At 41.3% G+C, this 21,656-nt stretch overlaps 1 protein-coding gene across 5 annotated transcripts in view; it reads right to left on the bottom strand.

Moving 5' to 3' along the window:
• The window catches only part of LOC132383440 (disks large-associated protein 2-like), a 706,715-nt gene that overhangs the window by 110,356 nt on the left and 574,703 nt on the right, over positions 1-21,656 (bottom strand). Inside the window, exon 1 of one of the 5 annotated variants that reach the window (XM_059954403.1) lies at positions 18,388-18,669. The exons of the other annotated variants lie outside the window; for them this stretch is intronic. The gene's annotated coding sequence lies outside the window, so the exon portion shown is untranslated. Of the gene's footprint in view, positions 1-18,387; positions 18,670-21,656 lie in introns of those variants that run through there. 5 annotated transcript variants of the gene reach the window in all.

The raw sequence follows: 21,656 nt of genomic DNA, 5'->3' as shown, positions 1-21,656 counted from the left end.
GGGAGGGGAAAAGAGCTTGTTTTGCTGCTGTTGCTTGTATTGTTCTACAGAACATTGTGGGCATGCTATATTGGCACCAGAATGTGTGACAATACTTGCAGGATGCCCATAGTACATCTTTGGTGTGCTGGTTGCTAAAACCAAAGGCACATTTCACTGTATGTTTTGGTGCGCAAGTGATATCTAAATCTGCATCTGATATTAGAGAATCAGGTAGTTTTTCTAAGGATATCTCTGCCATGTTGTGATCACCATCATTGACTTTCAAATTTATTTAAATAATAAAGCTGTCTAGATGAGATGAAATGAGTTACAGGTCATTAGTGCAGGTCTCTGAAAAGATTAGCAGAGGCATAACCACATTCCTACTGTGCCCATTAAATGAAATAAAATGCAGGTACTGAGATGAAGTTTGACTTGATGATGTCTTAATTTATTGACTGAGAGGGGGCAGCCCACTGCAGTTCAAAAAGAAACAGTATTGTTTTTGCAAAACACAAAACTATCTCTACTCAAAAGGCTAAAAAGAAACCTCATGAATTTTTGAACAGCAAATTGGATGGAAAAGATATCTCTAGAAATGCATTTTTAGGACCAGGATCCTACATGAGGATCAAAGAGGATAACAACTAATATGATTTTTTAAAAAAATTGATGCACAATCTTTGTTACAACGGACGATCAGGATGGAATAAAATTCTGATTATGGTCAAGGAGTTATAGTCTGAGGAATCACTAAAGGATCTTTTTCCTTCCCGGGGAGCTTCAATGGATTAGGGAGGGTGGAGAGCAGGGTAAAGAGAGAGAGTCATGGTTGGACTAACAGAAAATAAATGGAAAATCCAAGATAGGATGGAGATCAGATTTGTCAAGTAACAATTCCAAAATGTTAGAAACAAGAGAGTAAAAAACAACTTGAAAAAAGAAAGTTAGAGCCATATCTGCGTAGACAGAGACAAAAAAAAACGAATGATCTGAAATTGCTGAATGCAGTATTGACTCCTGAAGGATACAATATCGAAAAAAAGTGGTGCTCCTCAAGCTTAGATTGCACAAGCAGTATAGGAGGCAAATACAAAGTGATCAGAGTGGAATGGGATTGGATGAAGAATTAAAGTGACAATGACTAGAAGAACGTGATTATCTTTACAGAGCGAACGGAGGTGTTTAACAAAGTGGTTTGATGTCTCCCACTATGAACAGATTATATTGCGAGCACTCAAGGCACTACTCTAAATTGGAAAAAGTGCAAGTGAAATGCTGCTTCACTGGGAGAATTTTGTTTTTGGTCTCCAAATAGTTGTAGAGACATAAGTGTTCCAATCCTGCGATTGCTGTGTAAAGTGCTACGAGGAAAATATTAGTATGTGGAAAAGCTTCCCAAATGAAATGGTTCCTTTTGGAATGTTAAAAGGGGTAAAGGAAGACACACCTAGTCAGAGTAGATATGATGGAGGCAGTGTGATTGGGAAAATGGGCAAGAGTCCTTGCATGAACTAGGGTGGGAGGAATTGCAGTTAAGGTAGATGCAAAAATTGATATAATGGATAATATGACCACTAACTCCCACAGGTAATCCCACGATCTTGACTAGACCCCTTCACATCCGTCATCTTTGAAGACTTCATTCCATTCTTGTAGTTTCATTGTCTTGTCATATCTGCATTGATGTCCCTCTTTAGTGCCTTTAATGTGGTGTGCTTATGCTTCAACTGTGACGATCCCTCTACCATTGCTGACAGGGCTCTCAATGAAATCTCCTCTATTTCCTGAACTTCAGCTCTCACCCCATCTTCTCACAGGGAAAACAAGGATAAGGTTCCCTTCGTGTTCAACTTCAACTCTATCCCATCAGCATCAACATTCCAGAAATCATTCTCTTCCCTTCTGCCCCTTCCTTTGCAGCATTGTCAAATTCTCACCTCAACGCCATGGCCTTCTCTTTGTTCCCCACTAATCGTTCTCCTTCTTTCCCTTGTAGCCGCATGGGATGCACAACCTGCTCTTTTGGTTTGTCTCTGCTGACCATGCAGCAAATGCAGCAATTCACTTGCATTTCTTTCAACATAATGTACTCTGTTCAAGATATGGTCTGCATCATGCTGCAGAAAGCAAACTGGATTGCAGGACAACTCTATTCAGTGTAAAAGGGAGGCCAATTGTCTTCTGGCCATCTGTCCAAACAGCTGTCACTTTGATTTTCCACCCGACTCCCAGCTGATCTCCCAGTCTAGTCTACTGTCGTGCTCCATTGATGCCCAACATAAACCTGAGAAGCAGCACTTCATCCCCATCTGACGGCATTTTGCAGCCCTGGGATTCAATAATTTTAGGTAACATTCCCCTTTGCTCTCTCTCTTTCTATAGATGTTATCCAGTGCCCACAAAATACTGGAGCAACACAGCAGGTTCCCAGTAAATGCTGACTATTTATTCCCATATGTAAATGTTGCCTGGCCTGCTGATCTCCTCCTGTATTTGTTGTGTGCTGCTCAAGATTTCTAGCATTTATGAAATCTCTCATGTTCCAGTTCCATGTATTTCTCTTTATCTCTTCTATTTCTAACTGCCAGATTCTAAAGTGGTTATTACCTTAGTTTCTGTGGTCTGTGCCCTATCAAAGACAATCTCTCTATTCTCTCCATGCTACACCCAGCCCATACTCCCCACTTCCCCCAGAACTTAAAATACACTTGTATTTATACATTTCAATCTCTACTGAATGGTCTTTGACCAAAAATATTGACTGATTCCCATGCTACTTTACCTCCAGTCTAGCCTTCATTTGTTTTGGATATTTAGCATCTGTTTATTGTGGCTGCATATACTATTTAAAATGTAATATATAATTTTATCTTTGTGGAAGTGTATAGGATGTAAGAAGATACGTTTGTGATAGAACCCTTCAATCACAAGGATCATGCTGTTATAATTACAAGAGAGTTTGCAGATGCTGGAAATGCAGAGCAATGCACATAAGGTGCTGTAGGAGCCCAGCAGGACAGGGTAGAATCAATGGAACGGAATAAACAGTCGATGCTTCAGGCCAAAACTCTTTATTCCTCTCAGTAGATGCTGCCTGACCGCTCACTTTGTCCTGCATTTTGTGTATGATATTTTAATTTTCTTTTGCTGTTGGCAAAGAACTTGCTTGAAGTACTCCAGCCACTCATAAAACACTCTGCTTTCTTCGTTTGTTTCTTCAACAGAATCAATCGACTAAATGATCATTCTGTAAAATCACAGCTGGCCAAAGATTATCCAATAAGCAATGAAAGGGGAATGAAAAGGCCCCTGCAGACAAATTAAATAAACAGAAAGGAAAGCAGCAGTACTTTTACTAGATTATCTTTCAACTTCTGTGATTCTTGGCACATTCTCCCAGTAATAGCCTTGAACTCATACGTGGTTCCAGGCACTGATTATTATTCTTTGCAGCTGATTATTCACAGGATGAGCCGAAGGTCAGTCATGTCACTATAATTTAATTGATTGGCCCTCTGGACAGCAACATAATGAAGGTGAAAGAGAAAATATTGTTGTAACAGGATACCGCACATAATCAACGTGTTACGAAGAGGACACAATTCAGCTGAAGTGGTGTACCGTTTCGCATGCTCTTTATCAATTACTGGAGCATTTTGAATTAATGTTGGTTAAGTATAATTACTCTGGATGACATGCCTAAAGGAGTTTTTCATTTGTGTCAGCTTTAGAATCAGAACCTGAATCCAGTTTAATATCATCGGCATATGCTGTGAAATTTGTTAGCAGCGGCAGAACAATGATAAATATAGAAAAAATAAATAAATTATTTACAGTAAGTATAAACAGTTAAATTAAATAAGTAGTTAAATTAAAAATAGTGCAAATACAGGGATAATGTGAAGAGTGTTCATGGGTTCAATGCCCATTCAGAAATCGATGGCAAAGGGGAAGAAGCTGTTTATGAATCATTTGTGTTCTTTCAAGCTTCCATACCTGTTTCTTGATAGTAACAATGAGAAGAGGGCTTGTCCTAGGTGATGGGTTCCTTAATAATGGAAGCCATCTTTTGGAGGCATCACTCCTTAAGGATGTCTTAGATACTATGGAGGCTAGTACCCAAAATGGAGCTGACTAATTTTACAACTTCCTGCAGTTCCTTTCGATCCTGTGCAGTAGCCTCCCCTCTCCCCTATACTAGACTGTGAGGTAGCCTGTCAGAATGCTCTCCATGGTACATATGTTGAAGTTTTCAAGTGCCTCAGGTGGCAAACTAGATCACCTCAAACTCCTAATGAAATATAACCGCAGCCTTGCCTTCTTCACAGCTGCATCGATATGTTGGGACCAGGTTAGATCCTTGGAGATGTTGACACCCAGAAACTTGAAATTGCTCACTCTCTCCACTTCTGATCCCTCTATGAGGACTGGTTTTCATTCTCTCATCTTACCCTTTCTGACAGTTTGTGGTAGCTTTATTTCAAAGGTGGCTGATTTTAAGCTCCTTGGCAAAGATTTTAGGTATTATTCTACTTTAACACTTCACTGTGTCTTATGGTAGGAGTCTTACAATGTTGTTCAGAGATGAGGAATTAAATCAAGCTCCCATCTGTTCTCCCAGGTGGGCGTAAGATTCCCCAGCACCAAATGAAGAGAAATTTGCTCAGAGTTTTGGATATTTATCCCTCAAATCACCATCACAATGTCAGCTGCATCTGGTCACACATTGATGTATTTTGAACAAAGTGCTGTGGATATTCTAGGTACTGCATCAATGAAAGTTACTTGTCGGGAAAAAAAATCTCCATATAAATTGGAACTGGAAGTCCAGTCTTATTTTTAGGAACATAAAGATCAATACTATTAAGAGTACTTTTGACGTTTGGATGCTTTGACTCTGCTATCTTATTTTCAACCCGCGCCAAACACATAGTGAAAACTCCCAGTGCTGTGTATCGCTCCAGCCAAGAAGACATTCAGGAGGAACCTTTCCAAAGAAATGTAAATTTAAGATCCACCACTATTATCAGCAAGATCTCCACGACCAGGCCAATGGGAACTATCTGAGCAACCGTGCCTCCTCATTAATTAAGGGAGCCTTGTTTCACTATGGTAGCTGGCTAGTATGAGGAATCCTCAGTTTAATAAGCTACACTTAAAATAATTAGTACAAGACGTACTTTAAAGCAACAACAAAAAGGGAGAAATCAGAAAAATTGGAGATGCTGTAATTCAGAAATGAAAACAGAAAAAAAAAAGCTAGAAACCCTCAGCAGGTCAGTCAACATCTGTGGAAAGAGAAACAGTTGACATTTCAGGTCCAGGACCCTTCATCAGGACTAAGAGAAAGAGAGAGAAAACAAGTTAGTATCAGGTAACCGATTTCTCTTTCCAAATTCTGCTGAAGGGTCTTAAATCTGAAGCATGAATCATTTCTTTGAAACACCAGGCTTGGGCGTTAAATGCGGGAACTACCTTTTCACTCAGTTAAAAGAATAGAAAATTATCCTTCACTTTCTTAATTCAAACACAAATAGTAAGGTCTTTAAAAATGCAGTTCTTTACCATCCATCAGTGAGAATAGCAAACATTAGCTAGTCATGATGCATCTGTAATAATGACTCTAACATTTTTCAAGCATTTAATGAGATAGTTAATCAACTTTAATGTTCAGAAGTTCATTAATCAAGCTTTGGATTGTAAAATAAAATCTCGTTGGATAATAGCACCAACTGTAAAGGGAAGTAATTTTCAAAGCAAACGCTTTCTCTGCTCTGTTTGATTGAACTGAAAATGGAAACCTAAATATCTAAAAGGGACTGATTGCATTGCAGTTAGTTATAGTCTGTTAAAAGCTTAGGATAATAATGTAATGACCTGGAAAGAAGGGTAACTGGAAGAAATTTCCAGCCAAACATCAGAATCAGGTTTAATATCACCGGCAAATGTTGTGAAATTTGTTAACTTTGCAGCAGAAGTACAATGCAATACATGATAAATGATAATAGAAAAAAAACTACAAATTACAATAAATGTATATACTAAATAGTTAAGAACAAAGAACAATACAGCACAGTACAGGCCATTTGGCCCACAATGTTGTGCCGACCCTTAAACCCTGCCCCCCCATATAACCCTCCACCTTAAATTCCTCCATATACCTGTCTAGTAGTCCCTTAAGTTTCACTAGTGTATCTGCCTCCACCACTGACTCAGGCAGTGCATACTACGCACCAACCACTCTCTGAGTGAAAAATCTTCCTCTAATATGCCCCTTGAACTTCCCATCCATTACCTTAAAGCCATGTCCTCTTGTACTGAGCAGTGGTACCCTGGGGAAGAGGCACTGGCTGTCCACTCTATCTATTCCTCTTAATATTAAATTAAATAAGTCAAGCAAAAACAGAAATTTAAAAAAAAAATTGCGAGGTTCAATGTCCTTTCAGAAAGCTTATAACAGAGGGGAAGAAGCTGTTCCTGAATCATCGAGTGCATGCCTTCAGGCTCCTGTACCTCCTTCCTGATGGTGTCACTAAGGAGCAATGCTAGATGAGGCCCAGTTTTTGAACTACTGCAAGGTATCCTTGTGCACCTGGAGAAGTTAAGCATCCAACACTCACTGCAAGGGACACTTGCACCTCTTAAAGCCCCACTACACCATCACTGGCAGCTTGTTACGACCTTATTCCCTCCCAACAAATTTTGGCTTCACATCCAATTTTCCCACTCTGTCCCATTGGCTTTTCTATATTGCTACAATTTTGGGTGGGCACAGTGAGGTAAAATGAAACTAAAGAGCTTGGTCCAACATCCTGAACTATGATCCCCGTGCAACCCTACTTAAAATAGGCACCAAGTTTTCAGAATAAAATATCTTCACATTTGGGCAATCAGGGTTAAAATTCCCTCTGCCTTGCTCAGATATATTTCCCATGGCTCCAGCTTCAGAGAACACCTCTCTTGTTGTAATTGCTGCACAGCTGCATAGAGCAAGATTACCAACTGTATTTCATGTTGCGTTCAATTCTACATTGTGAGTTTGATGTTTGACTTTGGTTTCTGCTCCTAAGCTTGGCAGCTCTAACTCTACAACAAGCTCTACTTGGTGTTGTTTAATCTTCACCCTAAAAGCCTGAACTTTGTTACGGTCCTGGTGATCATCCAATTATATTTCGTCTGTTTTGCGACATTGAAGTAATCCTGGGACCAGGATCTCAAAACCAAAATAACCCCACTTGGAAAAGCTTCCCATAAGATTTGAGGCCCTCACTAATCAAGAACATTTCAATCTCCTTTAAATATACCCAATGACGTAGCCTCCACACCTTTCTGTGGCAATGTATTCCACAGATTCACTCCCCCGGCTAAGAAAATCCCTCCTTATCTCTGTTCCAAAGATAACCTAAGGCTGTTCTTTCTGGTCCGAGACTTTCCCACTATGGACAACATCGTCTCCATGTGGACTCTATCTAGTCCTTCCAATATTCGGCAGGTTTTAATGAGATCACCCCTACTCTTCTGAACTGCAGTGCGGGAAGGCCTTCACAAGTTAATCCTTTCGTTCCCAGGATCATTCTCGTGAATGTCCTCAGGAGCCTCTCTAATGGCTGCACACCCTTTCTCACAATACTCCAAAAGTCTCATAAAATCTCAGCACTTCAAAATCAGTTTTCTACTGTGTCCACATTATTTTATGTGAGTAGCTACACTTTGTCACGCAGAATTCAAGTGACTCCTATGCAGTTTATGCCTTGATGGTGCATTGAAACATTGCTGGAAACTTGGACTAAACGATCACAGAGTCATGGAACACAAAAACAGCCTCTTTGTCCACCACGTCCACGTTGACTACCAAATATCCATATTAATCCCTTTTATTAGCACTTGGTCTACAGCCTTCCCTCCTTTGCGATTCAAATGTTCTTCCTGATACTTCGTATATGTCATGCCACTATTCGTTTCCTCTGCCCCCTTGTAGTATGTAGCACTCTCCAACCACTCTTGACCCTCAAACCTCATATTCCTTATAATGTCCTCTGGTTTTCAATATCTCAGCCAGCTGAAAGAAGTTTCCTACTGTTTCCCTTATATAAAATCGCAGGCTATAATTTTGAATATCTTCATCAGGTTCCACCTCAGCTTCTTGTTCTCCATGAAAGCAAACACAGTCTGTTTGGTGTCTCCTCATAACTTAAGCACTCCGCTAATATCTAGGTTAAGCTCCTCTGTAGCCCCTCCTGTGCAATCACGTCCTTCCAGGAATGTGGTGATCAAGACTGTATTCCAGTGGTGACCTACCAATGTTTTATAAAGATACATTCTAATCTTATATATTAAGATGTTATATTGAAATTATCTAATGTGTATGACTGAAATATATATTATAAAGTTAAATAAATAGTGCCAGAAGAGAAGAATAAGATAAAGTAGTAAGGTAGTGTTCAGGGGTTCAACGTCCATTCAGAAATTTGATGGCAGAGGGGAAGAAGCTGTTCCTGATTCATTGAGTGTGTGCCTTCAGGCTCCTGTACCTGCACCCAGATGGTAGCAACGGGAAGAGTGTATGACCTGGTGGATGGGGGATTTAAAGATGGCTGCCTCCAATGTGATTTTATTCCCTTTGCATCATTTGGAGGTCTAAGTAATTTCCTGATATTCTTAGGTCATGAAGGGTGTACCTATCTCTCACTCACCACAGTATTCCTCCTTTTCTGCTGGTATGAATTGTTCCTACCATTTCAGCTTGATGACCACTGATGTTTCAATCCTTCCCCATAAAATCCCAGTGTCCAAAGCCTGAATTTTTCACTGCCTCCTGTCCTCTAATCCTGGTCGCTGCCCTGTAGTAATGACATGCCAGTCCTTGCCCCCCCCCCCCTTGCATTGCCATCCCGGACGGAACCCCACATTCATAAACCAATTTCCAATCCCTTGCCTCCAAATCCTCACACAAAAGTGTCTCCTAATCTTCTCCAGTTGCACCACCACCCACACAGTGGTAGGCCCATTCCTGCTCTCAATTACACTCCCAACCCCCACTTGCTCTGCCATATTTGAACAGGGCTTCAAACATCTCCTGCAAATTTCAGCCCCTTTCCCCTCAAAAACCTTCTGCCTCCTCACCAATCAAGCCCACCCTTCAGGGCATCCACTCCACCAAGTCAGGTTGCATTCAAAGCAGAAAATTAACCTGTTAATGTGTGCCTCTTACTTCAATTTTCCCCACCCACATCTCATTGACTTGATTAAGATTAGAAGAATTATTGATTAATCTTTTTATTTGATTTCACATAAGACTTTAATATCCCTTAACTGAATAAAAATATGTGGAAACAATTTTAATAATGATTTACTTTAATCTTTTGTGAAATATAAATTGCAAATTGCCTTTTAGTTTCAAACATAATGTACCACATCTGGTGATTATCTGTGAATTAGATCACTGCCAAATCAATATGCATAATATGTTTACTCAAGTTGGAAATCCCTTGGATTTTACTTGCTAGGTGCTGACTTTGGTATTTTAATAATATCTGCTTATTCTCCTCTCTGTGATTCTGATACTGCAGGTATGTTAAAGTATTGCCATCGGTGGCACTGAACACAATGGAAGTTAAGTGGCATAAAGCATCACTTTTAGAAGGAAGCATCCCCTTTCTCTGGAGATACAGAGCTAGGAGCAGCAAATGAAAGTGATAACCATCTTCCTGGCTGAGGCAAATTCGATTCTCCGCCCCTCAGTTCCATTCAACAACGTAGCTGTTGCTGGGACACGCGTGCCTTCCTTTGGCTTCGGGGAAGGTTAGCTCTGGGACTCAGCTAGCAGAGTGCATCAACTCTTTCCATCCTTGTATATTGCAGGATGGCTGTGTTTTCTCATTAGCGTGCAAGGAAGCAGGTAGAATAAGCACCACTCTGGGGAGGAGAAGTATGCAGTAGTCATGATTACAAATCCAAAGTACTGCTGAAGAGACCAAATACATCATGATGAAATAAGATAGCGGGAACTAAGAATACATAACTGCATTGCAAATTGATTTGAGGGAATATTATTTATTTATTGAGGTACAACAGAGAATAGGCCATTCAGGCACTTCGAACAATGCTACCCAGCGATCCCACTAACCATGGGACAATTTATAATGACCAATTAACCTACCAACTGCTACATCTTTGTGACTGTGGGAGGAAACCGGAGCACCTGGCGGAAACCCACGTGTCACAGGGTGAATGTACAAACTCCTTACAGGCAGTAGCGGGAATTGAACCCAGTGCTCTGTACTGTAAAGTGTTGTGCTAACCACTACAATACAGTACCACCCTATAGCAGCTCTGTATATTTTGACATAATTATATAAAATATACAGAGATCAATATCACCTTGTTGGGGATATAGAGTCATACAGTGTATGTATTTTACAATAGCACTTGGGTGGTGATGTTATCAATAAGATTTGGCCCAAAACTCTCTTGGATTTGTTCTCACTTGACAGACATAAAGTGGCTGTGGTTCATTTTTTTAATACCAGTAGGGACCACTGGTTTGTCATTCATCCTATCAAAAAACAAACCCAGAATACATCATTTTTATATCTCTGTAATTTCCTGGCACTGGGCTGAACTGTTACCCTGACTAAATTAACTGGGTGTTTAAGTCTGACATAAAACTGGGTGTTTTATGTCTATTTACAGAAATAGACTTGAAAGCCAACGTATTGTGACACTGGCAATTTCAAGTCTCTCAAAGGGATCGAGAGAGTTGATTTCTGAATGGGAAACCTCCTTCCTTTTATATTTTTCTGGTGAATGACTGGATGATGAGAGGAAGTCAGGCTGAGCCATGGCAACCGTACCATTCATGGTTTATTCGTCACCTACACTAACAAGGCATGATAGGGTGTAAGAGGATTCACACAGTTTCTGACTCAGTAGTTGGCCAGATGCAGAGTTTGCAGGGGCTGGCAGTTCCAGGGAAATCAGCTATACTCTTTCCACTTCAGCCATTCTGTGGTGCCACATTATGGGGAGGGTGGGTTGGCATCAAATAGTCCCACCCTCTTCACGAACACCTCAGTCAACACCATCTCCACAATACTAGCCATTACCAAAAACTGGCACAAATTTCTTTATTCTAGCACTTTATCATCAATTCTGGAAGATAGAACATCAAACAGTACAGCAGAGCACAGGCCATTTGGACCATGATATTGTGCCAACCTTTTAATCTACTTTAACATCAATTTAACCCTTCCTTTCCCCCATAGCCTCCCATGTTTTTATCATCTATGTTTCTAACTAAGAGTTTCTTAAATACCCCAAATATATCTGCCTCTACCACCACCCCCTGGCAGTGCATTCCACACACCTACCACTCTGTGTAAAGAACTTAACTCTGACATCCCATTTACAATATTCTTTCCTTTAATCATCTTAAAATTAAACCTATTATTAGGCATTTCTGCCCTGCGAGAAAGTCTCTGGCCATCTACTCTGTTGATGCCTCTTATAATCTTGTACACCTCTATCAAATCACCTCCCATCTTCCTTCACTCCAAGGAGAAAAGAGGTTGTATTCAACTGCAGACTGCTGCAACATTCACGGACCCAGGGGCCTGGACCGTATTTTTCATTGCGTGACTGTATTTTACTGCCATTTTATATGTGCTCTATGTGCCTTGTACTGTGTATGACTGCTGATACCGTGTTTTGTACCCTGGCCCGGAATAACATTGTTTCATTTAGCTGTATTCATGGGTATTCATGTGTGGTGAATGACAATTAAACTTGAATTTGAACGAACTCGAAACTGAAGATTCCAAAGGGGATAATGTGGTATATTTTGTGTAAGTCTATAAATACAGTAAGCCATGTGAATATGTGAGGTGATGATGTTACCAAAAGCAGTGGTTCCCAACCATTTTTATGCCACTGACCAATACCATTAAGCAAGGGGTTCATGGACTGTAGATGGGAACCCCTGACCAAATCCTCAAAAATTGCATGCACCAGTTGGTGCTAGCATGCAATGAAGGCTTCACCACCCCCATTCTGAAGGTTCAGGAGCTTTCTCGGAATTATTGTACATATAGCTTACCAGCATTCCAAGTGTTGTTCATTGAATACATCCAAGTACACTACCACTGGAAGCAAGGACAGTTTTTGACAACCCACTCAGAATGCTACTCCTGTCCACCTGCAGCAAAACTACCTCAAATGAAATCATAAAATGATAAGCGGCCTTGAAAGAATAGATAGTCGGTATCTTTCACCCAAGGTAAAAATGAGGGCATACATTAGAGGTGGGGGCCAGTGTGGGAGGAAGTTCAGAGGAGATATGAGGGGAAGTTGTTTTATACAAAGAGTGGTGAGTGAGTGAGTGAGTGAGATGGGTGCTGATGGAGTTAGACATGATAGTGGTGTTGAAAAGCTCTTAGATAAGCAGAGAATTGAGGGATATGGACCATGTGCTTATAAAAGGGATTTGTGAAATTGGGCTCCACAAGCTTAATTAGTTTGGTCCACTGAAGTTCCTGTGCTGTAAAATTCTATTTTCTAAAGCTTATAATTGCTGAGAGATGTGGATATTGGTGGAACTTAGAATTGCAGAGAATAGTGGACATTGGTGAAATTTTTCCTTAATAATAAACAGCCCATGTGAAAGAATTTCTTCTGTCCTTATTTCCAATTATGTGCTTTGGCTCCGTATCTCACAAACATGGGAGGGAAGCATTTGATTGATCTAGGAGGAAGTTAAAGGTTCAGCATAACATTGTGGATCAAAGAGCCCGTACTTTTCAAAACACAGAAATTGCTGAACGAACCCAGCAGGTCATCAGCTTCCACGGAGAGGAATAAAGAACCGACATTTCAGGCTGACACCCTTCATTGGGCCGAGACCTTTTCATTCAACCCTTCACCTCTAGTATTTGCAGAATCTCTTGTGTTTTGGGCCTGCACTGACTTATGCGTGGTGTTCTAAGAGTATCTCCTACATCAGAACAACCATACTGCAATTTCATTGAGTCAAACGGTGCTGTACGTGTTATAGATTGCTGTGGGCCTTCACCAAGAACTTATTTACCTTTCATTTCTTGCAGAAATGAAAAGAGTGAAACTCCAAAAGTGTGGGATAGAATAGCAAATAGCATGGATTCATAGAGAGGTACAGCATGGAAACAGGCCCATCGGCCTGCTAGGTCTGTGCTGACCGTCGACCACACGTTTATACTAAACTGGCATCAATCCCACTTTTTATTCTGGATTCAATTCCCGCCAATGCTTGTAAGGAGTTTGTATGTAATCCCCATGATCGCATAGGTTTCCTCCGGCTGCTCAATCTTCCTCCCACATTCCAGAAGGCGTGCTGCTTAGTGTTAGTAAGTTGTGGGCATGCTCTTCTGGTGCTGGAAGCATGGTGTCACTTGCAGGCTGCCCCCAGCCCATTCAAGTCAAGTCAAGTCACTTTTTATTGTCATTTCAACCATAACTGCAGGTACAGTACACAGTAAACATGAGAGAATGTTTTTCAGGACCATGGTGCTACATGAAACATTACAAAAACTACACTGAACTATGTAAAAACAACACAGAAAAAAACTACACTGGACTACAGACCAATGCAGTATGGCATAAAGTACACAAAGCAGTGCAGGCATTACAATAAATAATAAACAAGACAATAGGCACAGTAGAGGGCAGTAAATTGGTGTCAGTCCAGGCTCCGGGTATTGAGGAGTCTGATGGCTTGGGGGAAGAAACTGTTACATAGTCTGGTCATGAGAGCCCGAATGCTTTGGTGCCTTTTCCCAAATGGCAGGAGGGAGAAGAGTTTGTATGAGACTGCATGGGGTCCTTCATGATACTGTTTGCTTTGCAGATGCAGTGTGTAGTGTAAATGTCCGTGATGGCGGGAAGAGAGACCCCAATGATCTTCTCAGCTGACCTCACAATCTGCTGCAGGGTCTTGCGATCCAAGGTGGTGCAATTTCTGAACCAGGCAGTGATGCAGCTGCTCAGGATGCTCTCAATACAACCCCTGTAGAATGTGGTGAGGATGGGGGGTGGGAGATGGACTTTCCTCAGCCTTCACAGAAAGCAGAGACGCTGCTGGGCTTTCTTGGCTATGGAGCTTGTGTTGAGGGACCAGGTGAGATCCTTGGCCTGTGCTGGTCACTGACTCAAATGATACATTTCACTGCCTGTTTTTATATTTCAATACGCATGTGTCAAATGATACCCATCTTTATCTTTAATTTTCTCAGATTCTACCACTTACTTACACATGACTAAGCTGCAAGTTTTTAGGACGTGGGTTGAAGTGAGAGCACCTGGAAAAAAACTATGTGATCACGGAAGCTCCACATAAAGGTGCTGGTGAGATAGAGGCTTTACTGGCTGCATCACTAAATCTTTCTCTATTTCAGTCTACTTCAACCTGTTGTTTTATAGTGCCTGTGGTGACATATTATTATCTTACGTGAAGAAGCCCTCCTGAGGGGTTTACACTTTACTTCAAAGATGTTTCACAACCAGACACAGCGACCAAACCCCCCTCCTGTCCTATTATTTTGCAGTGACTATACCTACTGTGACTCTTCCATTACCAATAATCACCCCTTGCAACTGTAGGGGACGCAACACTTGTCCTTTCACTCTGCTCCACACACCAGGGCCCAAAACAGTCTTTCCAGAAGAGGCAGTGATTCACTGTCATTTCCACTTAACTTATGTAGCGTACTCAGTATTCACAACGCGGTCTTGTCTACACTGGGGAAACAAACACACAGATTGAATGATTGTGTTACAGAACACCAGCATTCAGCCCACAGGCATGAACCTGCCACTTTAATTTCCATCCCACTCCCACTCCAACTTATCAGCTTCTGTTACAATGGGAACCAAATGTAAGCTTAAGGAACTTATCTTCCTTCTGAACATGTTGCAGCTTTCTGGACTCAATAGTGAATTCTACAACTTGTTTTCCTGGTCTTTATTATCATCCATCTGTAATATTAGCTCTGTTTGTTTTTTTGCCCTCTGGCCTTTAGTTTTTTTAAACTCTGGGAGTCGACGTGCCCAGCCTGACTGTGGTAGTTTCCTCCTCCTCCTCTCCATTTTGTATCTCCTGCGCTGGAGTTTACTTGCAATATTGTGTTCATTTGTGATCCCCTCATTATAGGAAGGCTGCGGAAGCTTTAGGGGATGCTGCCTGAATTGTAGAGCACGTCTAATGAGGTAAGGTTGAGCGAGCTGGGGCTTCTCTCTTTAGAGTGAAGGAGAACGAGAGGTGACTTGTTAGAGTCAAAGAAGATGATAAGGGGCATTGGCTGAGTGCACAGGTAGTGCCTTTTCTCTGAGCGGCCATAATCAAATGCCGATTGGAAGAAAGTACAGGGGGACGTCAGAGAGTTTTACACAGAGTAGAGTAGATGGTAGAGGCAAATACATTCGAGGCAGTTAACAGACTGTTAGATAGGCACACGGTTGAAGGAAACCTGAAGGGCTATGTGGGAGGGGAGCATTTGAATAACCTTGGAGTAGATTAAAATGTTGGCACAATAGCATGTGCCAAAGGGCCTGAGCTGTGCTGTATTGTTCTCCGTTGTCAAGGGTCTTTTGTCGATTTTCCTGTACTGTATCTGCTCCCACTGACTAGATAACCTTATCCCCATGATCATTAGTGCTTTATCCTCTCAGAGACACCACCCTCGCCTACCCTCCCTGCAGCTTTACAAGCATCTTCAGTCTTTTTCTCAGTTAAGAAGGGTCTCCGACCTATCACACTGAACTCCACCCACGGCTCCAACCTGATCTGCAGAGTCTTTTCAGCATTTGTTTGAGTTGGCTGAAGCTGTCCTTATGAAAGTCACAGGACTCCTGCTCAGTCTGTGTGAGGGCAGAGAGGATGAAACCACATCGGAATCAATACTTGCTGCAGCTCAGACCTATAATTACCAAACTGTTGACAGAAGATACCCTGCATATGCAGCGTTGTCCCAGCGATTTTGTGATTTGCTCAATAGGCACAAAATAAATTATTTGAGTTAGGCATTTCAAATGATGACATTGCAGTCTATACGGATGCTTCTCTGGCAAAGAAATTCAACCTCTCGTGGTACCTGGGGCAGCATGATAGCGTAGCCGTTAGTGCAATGGCTTCACACTGCCATTGGGGTTAGATTCTCACCACAGTCTGTAAGGAATTTGTACACTCTCCCTGCAACTGGGTGCACTGATTTCATCCCAGGGTCAGAGTTAGGGAGTTTCAGACGGGCTGTGTTGGCGACATTTCTGGGCTTCCACCAGCACATTGCACAGGATGATGCAAAGGAAGCAATGTGCATGTGACAAATAAAACTGATCTCACTACCTCCATTCAGTTGGCAGAGAATCTGGCTTCGTTGAGAGTTTCAAAACTCCTTTACTGATGTGCCCTGTGCACCATCGGACAGAATTACAACATGATCCCAGGAATGAAAGGGTTAATGCATGAGGAGCGTTTGATGGCTCTGGGTCTGTACTCACTGAAGTTTGGAGGAATGAGGGGGACTTGCATGGAATCTATTGAATATTGAAAGCCCAGGTAGAGCAGATATGGGGAGGATGTTTCCAATAGTAATAGAGTCAAGGACCAGAGGGCACAGGTTCAGAATACAAGGATAGAAACATAGAAAACCTACAGCACAATACAAGCCCTTTGGCCCACAAAGCTGTGCCGAACATGTCCTTACCTAGGGTTACCCATAACCCTTTATTCTTCTTAGCTCCATGTACCTGTCCAGGAGTCTCTAAAAGACCCTATCGTATCCAGCTCCACCACCTTTGCCGGCAGCCCATTCTACACACTTACCACTCTCTGCGTAAAAACCTTACAGCTGGCATCTCCTCTGTACCTACTTCTAAGCTCCTTAAAACTAAGCCCTCTCGTGTTAGCCGTTTCAGCCCCGGGAAAAAGCCTCTGGCTATCCACACAATTCCCTTTAGAGCAGAGATGAGGAGGATTTTGTTTAGCTAGAGCATGGTGAATCCGTTGAATTCATTGCCAGAGATGGCTGTCAAGTCATTGAGTATATTTAAAGTGGAGTTTGATAGATTCTTGATTGGTAAGGCTGTCAAAGATGAGGAGGAAAAGGCAGGAGAATGGGGTTGTGAGGGATAATATTTCCATTATGATCAAATGGCAGAGCAGACTCAAGGGACCAAATGGCCTAATTCTGCTGCTATGTCTTGTCCTTGTCTAGCCTGCAGCTCACCCTTGGGCAAGGGGTAGCACCTGCTTAGCACCCCGTTCAGGATCACGTGAAGTCACAGGAGCAGGTGGTGGATGGTCGTATGAGCAGCTGGTGCATATCGCAAGTCCTGGTTATGCCACCACTGATGCAAGGCAGACAATCTCTGAAGAGTATTGATAATGGCTGGGGTCACCATTTTGTAAAGACACTGCCCAGAAGAAGGCAATGGGAAACCACTTCTGTCGAAAAATTTGTCAAGAACAGCCATGGTCATGGGGTCATGATCACCCACATCATACAACATGAGACATAATGGTGATGGCTTCTGGTCTTACGGAATCGCTAGTGTTGCCAATAGTGATATATTGATCAGTCTGCAGCATTTTATCAACATTAACAACTTTAAAAATAAACAAACATCCATCCACAAGTTTTGTAATATGACCTTGAAACTTCCATTTTCACACACAATTTGCCTCAAATCACCAGCCAAGGAGTGGAGCATTTCTAAAGCAGTAATTTAGTACAGTGGAGAGCTGCAAGATCTTGAAATCAACAGATAGAATTATCGGGGAGAAATGTTTTTTTATATAAAAACACTAGATCAGTATTGCTTGCTTGACAAACAGTCAAAGTCATGTTCTTGAGTTGCCAGAATCAGAATATTTCATGACATATATATTTTCCTTTTCCTTTTTCAATTGTCAGAAACCACTTCAGCAAATGCTTTCATAATTTAAATGGGACTTAAAGAGTTCAGAGCTTGAAGTGATTTCCAGCTGTTTATGCTCCCTACAAACCCAGACAAGAAATAATGAGTTCTATTTCAACTACGTCCCTTACAAATACAATATAACAAATCACAGCCTGAGACTAAATTCCGACAGAAAATTCTGCAAATTCCTACAGTGTGTAAGATATGTAAGTATTTTACAAACTCTCTTACTTTTTTCATGTAATAAAGTACAAGTTACAATGTTTGGTAGCATAGCACTAAACATATTCAAAAACCTGCATGAAAGATCTTCTGTTATTTTCTTAAATGCACAAGCCACAAAAAGTCACATTTTTTATTCCAACAAAGCCAATGTACCTAAACAAAATTTTAAGTTTGCAATGTTCAAAATGTCTGAGATATTAATCTTGTGCAGTGCTTTATTTATGTACTCACCCTTCCTTTGCAATGCTGACAGCAGCTCACCAATTGCTTAGGCACAGTTTTTCATCTTAGCAGTGTTGACGAGACAAATATAAATCCTCCCGAGCTTGTAAAGAAAGTATCACAGGCAAAAGGGAGGAAATTCCCCTCAATAGAAATAAATGTGGAAAAAAAAAACAGAGCAGCTTACTTTAAGAAATACATCCTATTTGCAGGCAGAGGCAATGCGAGCAGTTTGCTGTGGGCTACTGCAGATTACGCTGCTCAGGAAATCCCTGAGATGGGTAATTAATCCCACTGTAGGCGTCTTGAGCTCTTCTCAGCACACAGGGCCATGTTGCATTTGGATATTATGACTTTGATAAGAGTTATAACAGAATATTAAAAGGGGGGTGTCAGGTATCTGAATGATACTGACTTGAATCAATCAGTTCTTCCTTGACATTTTAATCTGTCAAGAGTGCAAGGGACACTGCTGGTCCGAATCCCTAAACAACTATGACTATTTAGTCTGATATTGAACCTTCAGATTAGATAAAATAAGATTAGCTTTATTTGTCACATATACATCAAAATATTGAAACATACAATGAAATTCGTCATTTGCCTCAAATCAAATCAGCGAGAATTGGGCTGGTGGCAGCCCGCAACTCTAAACCTAACCCAAGCTGCGCATCTTTGGAACAGGGGAGAAAAACTGGAGCACCCGGAGGAATCCTACATGGTCGCAAGGAGAATGTGCAAACTCCTTACAGACAGTGCCGGGAATTAATCCCAATCAGTGATCAGAATCAGATTTAACTTTGCTGGCATTGGTTATGAAATTTGTTGTTATGCGACAGCAGAACATTGCAAAAACGTAACAATAAAAATGGTGGATTACAGTAAGTAGTAAGAAATTAAATAAGTAGTGCAAAAAAAGAAAAAAAAAACAAGTAGTGAAGTAGAGTTCAATGTCCATCCAGAAATCGGATGGCAGAGGGGAAGAAGCTACAAACATACTTCTGAATCGATGAGTGTCTGCCTTCAGGCTCCTGTACCTCCTCCCTGTTGGTAGCGATGAGGAGAGAGCATCACTGGCACTGACAAACAATTGTGCTAACTGCTACGTTACCATTCTGACATGAACAAGGATTCCTTCTTCATGAATATTCTTTCCAGGTGGGAAGTCAGTGGACTCCCACTAGTTGGGAACCACTGCAAATTTTGAAGTCGATGATATTTTCCATAATTTTCAGGAATAATGGGGAACCCATTCCTGTTCTGTTAACAGGTAATTTCACATAGCAGCAATATATGGGGGGTGATTGATAAGTTTGTGGCCTAAGGGAGAAGGAGTCAATTTTAGAAAACCTAGCACATTTATTTTTCAACATAGTCCCCTCCTACATTTACACACTTAGTCCAGTGGTCGTGGAGCACATGGATCTTGGACCTCCAGAAAATGTCCACAGCTTGGGTGATTGATAAGTTTGTGGCCAAAGGTAGAAGGAGATGAGTTAAACAGCTCTCATTACATGTACATGCAAGTCAACTCTTTGAGTATTCTGCAGAAAGTTTGAAGTTAATAACTCATTTCCTTCTACCTTAGGCCACAAACTTATCAATCACCCCTGATGAGTTATTAACTTCAACCTTCTGCATAATCACTCAAAGAGTTGACCTGCACGTGCATGCAAATGTGCTGGGTTTTCTAAAATTGACTCCTTCTACCTTAGGCCACAAACTTATCAATCACCCATCTGCAGACACTTTCTGGAGGTCCAAGATCCATATGCTCCACAACCGCTGGACTAAATGTGTAAATGTAGGAGGGCACTATGTTGAAAAATAACTGTGCTAGGTTTTCTAAAATTGACTCCTTCTATCTCTGGGCACAAACTTATCAATCACCCCTCGTAGATAGGACAGTCAGTGAATTAGAAACTCTACATTAAGACATGTTTAATATATTATGAAAGTTCCATAATTGAGTCCCATTAACATGGGTAAGACCCATCACCCAAGACATGCCCTCTTCTCATTGCTACCATCAAGGAGGAGGTATGGGAACCTGTAGACACACACTCGATATTTTAGGAACAGCTTCTTCCCCTCTGCCATCTGAAAGGACAATGAATCATGCACTCTACCTCACTTTTATTTCTTTATTGATCTCTCTTTACATTACTTATTTAATTTATATATACTTCTTATTGTAATTTATAGTTTTATTGCAATATTTCAAGATTCTTATCAAAAAGGTTCAGCAGAGGTTGTATTTCCCACGTCAACTCAGGAAGTGCAACCTCCCTCAGGAGCTGCTGATTCATTTCTATTCAGGAATAATCCAGTCTGTTCTCTGTTCGTCCATCACTGTCTGGTTTGGATCAGCTACCAAACAAGACGAGAATAGACTCCAAAAAAACCGTCAGGGCTGCGGAAAGGATTATTGGTGTGAAGCTGCCCTCGATCCAGGACTTATACGCATCCAGAGTCAGGAAGCTAGCAAGCAGCATTATTGTAGACCTGTTGCACCCTGGACATCACCTGCTCCAACTCCTTCCTTCTGGTAGGCGCTTTAGATCACTGTTTGCCAGGACAAACAGGTACAAGAAAAGTTTCTTTCCGAATGCCATCAGTCTTATGAACACGTGAATTTTGGTCTATTATAAATCAAGTACACCTGTACATTCAATGAGGAGGACCTCATTGTATATAGTTTATGATTATTTGCACTTTTGCTTTTGTTTGCTTTTAATTCTGTACAGAGAGAGCTCAGGGAAACCGGCATCAAATTCCCTGTATGTATCCTCATACTTGGCGATAATAAAGGATTCTGATTCTGACATATGCCAGTGATATTAACCCTGATTCACAGTAATTTTAAGATACTATAACTGGCTTCTGCAGCCTCCAGATTAGCAAGGAGAACATCACCTGGGTTCAGAATTTGTGTTCATTATTGACTGACACTGTCAGGTCTGGGGTATTGCTGTTGATTGACTAACTCACTGGTATACACTGTACCACCACTTACGCTAAAATCACGTTTTCCAAAGATCGAGGAAAGAGAGCCTGATTACCAATATTGGAGGATGGTGTCTCTTTTAGTGGCTGAGGGAAGAAAGCAGGCAAGCTACTCACTTTAACACGAGGAAGTCTGCAGATGCTGGTGATCCAAAGCAACGCACAGAAAATGCTGGAGTAGGTCAGGCAGAATCTATGGAAATTAATAGAGTCGACATTTCGGGCCAAGACCCTTCTTCAGGGCAGACTTGAAGCTAATGAAACAGCTGATT

The sequence above is a fragment of the Hypanus sabinus genome, chromosome 30, assembly GCF_030144855.1.
Source record: "Hypanus sabinus isolate sHypSab1 chromosome 30, sHypSab1.hap1, whole genome shotgun sequence".
Classification (NCBI taxonomy): Eukaryota; Metazoa; Chordata; class Chondrichthyes; order Myliobatiformes; family Dasyatidae; genus Hypanus; species Hypanus sabinus.
Note: the sequence above shows the minus strand (reverse complement) of the source record. Positions and strands in the feature narration are given on the sequence as shown.